General features: G+C 33.6%; 1 long non-coding RNA gene across 1 annotated transcript; it reads right to left on the reverse strand.

Moving 5' to 3' along the window:
* Positions 1-303: 303 nt before the first annotated feature.
* LOC113039899 (uncharacterized) lies at positions 304-1,320 on the reverse strand. Its single transcript, XR_003275104.1, has 2 exons — positions 1,215-1,320; positions 304-340 (listed from the first exon to the last, which is right to left on the reverse strand). It is a non-coding gene; the product is annotated as an uncharacterized LOC113039899 (long non-coding RNA).
* Positions 1,321-2,709: the final 1,389 nt, after the last annotated feature.

Raw genomic sequence — 2,709 nt, forward strand, 5'->3', positions numbered from 1 at the left:
AAAATCTAAAGTTCGAACAAAACCGAACCCTGTCAAAAAGCCCAGTATTCGGACGATTACGAATCCTGGATTCGGTGCATCCCTACTTTTAATAAAATACAGTGAGTTCATCACCAAATCCAGAAGTGTTTCTGTATAATCTTACCTTCACAACCAGGCTTATGATCCCACTTCCCGTTCTCTTGGCATGTAAATGATTTTTTGGTTTCTTTGGTATTACCATACCATCCTATTTCATAGCAGATAATCTCCAAACTTTCTCCAGCTCTGAAAATAGTCTTTCTCTCTGGGATGATCTTTTTTACTCCAGATGTAGTTGACTGAAGCTCACAAGTTATTTCTGCACAGTAAATAATCATGTTGTATTTAAATGTTACTCCCAGATTAATTTGTATGAGGTTTTTTTCAGTGCAAACATTTCATGTCAGAGAACGATGTTTAGATGTTTTTATTTTGAATTGAACCAACTAAAATGTGTTTTCTCTTATTTGTACAAATCAATTTATTTTGCTTTTTTGATTAGCAACAGACCTGTGTGATTAATAATAATGAAGACATAACATCACCTGTTAAGAAGAAGTGAGTGATTGTAAAAAAAAAAACAAAAAAAGAAAACAAAAAAAGACATGCTACATCTAGAGAGACAAGAAATACCAGTCATTACAGTATTCTCCATCTGGACTTATTCATCTACTTATATTTATCTACTTGTCATTTGTCTTTTTTTTTTTTTTTTTTTTAAATGGCTAAACAGTTTTTGAAACTATGGCTATATTTCTCAAGATTCTACACACAAAACCCACACAACATTCAAAACATCACACACAAACTGTAAAACTCGATTAAGAATACTATAAGTTAAGTTAAGAATACTCAAAACATTTGAGAAAACTTATTGTCTCAAAATATTTGAGTAAATGAACTCATTTTTTTTTTAATTAGTAGAGCTTAAAATTTTTATGACAAGTAGGTGGGGCTGAGTGCCATGGGAGCCAAGCCAGGTTTCTGTGATCCCATCCCAGTCCTCACAATGATAAATATATCCAACTTGCTTCCATTAACAGCACATTGATACGGATCTTTATATATAACTGCTAGTTCACAACAGCTTGTATTACTGTAGTTTTCAAAATAACTCACAATACTTGCGTGTAAACAGCCAAACAACATGCAGCATAGTCTTTAAGGTTTACTGTTTTAGTAGCAACACATACCAGCACACAGTGGATCTGGTGTCCATCCGTCTCGTGTACATGTTGCCTTTTCTGCTGTTTGACGATATCCAGACTCACAACGGTAAGATTTTCTGGCTCCAAATTTCATGTCTCCACTGAAGTAAGCAGATAGTGTAGACACATGCTGGTCATGTGGAACTTCACATCTATCTGAAACAAGATTCACCTGCTTTTAGTAACATCTTCAGCCTAACCACAGGTTCTACGATTCACCACAACGGTAACACTACAAAACTAACATAACAGAAAACTATGTGAATCGTAACATAACACAACTTTTCAGTACTAACTTTTGTCTCTCTATGTTAATCTTGTGTAAAAATACACAAAATAACACTTAAGATTTATTTTCCTGGTTGTCTGATGCAAAGCATGCTGGAAACTAGAAAACACAATAATTTTAAGTTCACCTTACTACAGCAAACATTTTGAGACATTTTGAGATTTTTGAGTTTGAGTTTACAGAAATTATTTCAAATAAGTCCAAAGAACTTTCATTATTATTTGAGTGACATTAACTCATCTAATTGATTTCACTCTTCAGTTTAACAGTGCATCTTGCAAAAGAACACTTCTTTTAACTCTTCAAAAAAAATATTTTTATTTTTGCATAGTAATTCTACACACAAATACAAAGGAATTAGCCATTACATATAACACACTACTCTCGTGTGTCTTTTGCTTGTTCAGAGTGAAGTGGAGCTCAGGAGTTTAGTGTGAATCTGCTGTGAAATAATCTATAGATTGTATAAAGCACTTTAGAAATAAAGTTGACTTTCTGCCTTGGTTTATACATGTTCAGTATATCAGTAGATATCACACACTGTTAGTGATGTTTTGAATCCAGTGCATTATTTTGCTAGATGTGAGGAATTTTCTTTTTTCTGGTGTGCAATTATTGGATTTGTGATTTGAAAAAAGTGCATAATATTTGAAATAATGTTTATAAACCATATATAATTAAATTAAGTTTTTAACAATTAGAAAACATCGTCATGTAATAAAGGATCAAAAACCAAACACAAAGAGAACGATTTTCATTTAAAAACATGAGATGCAGTGATATGGGGAAAACCACCACAAAGTCTTGATTTATGTTTTTAAAAGTTGAATTTAAAGATAAAATATCATGAAAATCTGACTGGAGACCATAATCAGGTCTCCAGTACATCTACCAGCCAAGGACATGTGAAAAAGATTGACCCAGTAATTTTGTTTTGGGAAGCCTTTTTCTGAGAAAATGAGTGTGCCTGATTTCGCTCCCTTGGTGACGTGGCAAAGGGATGTCATTATAATATTACCACCCCTTAATCTGTAAGTTTCAAAACAATTCAAAATTAGTGATGGGAAGTTCGGATCATTTTACAGACGAAAGTTGGGCATTTTTACATGGGGAGTCTGTGGGACTGACTCCCTTTTGCAGCCAGCCTCCAGCGGCCAGTCGACAAATTATAGTTTAAGTCACTTCCGTTCA

Source organism: Carassius auratus, chromosome 22 (assembly GCF_003368295.1).
Source record: "Carassius auratus strain Wakin chromosome 22, ASM336829v1, whole genome shotgun sequence".
Classification (NCBI taxonomy): domain Eukaryota; kingdom Metazoa; phylum Chordata; class Actinopteri; order Cypriniformes; family Cyprinidae; genus Carassius; species Carassius auratus.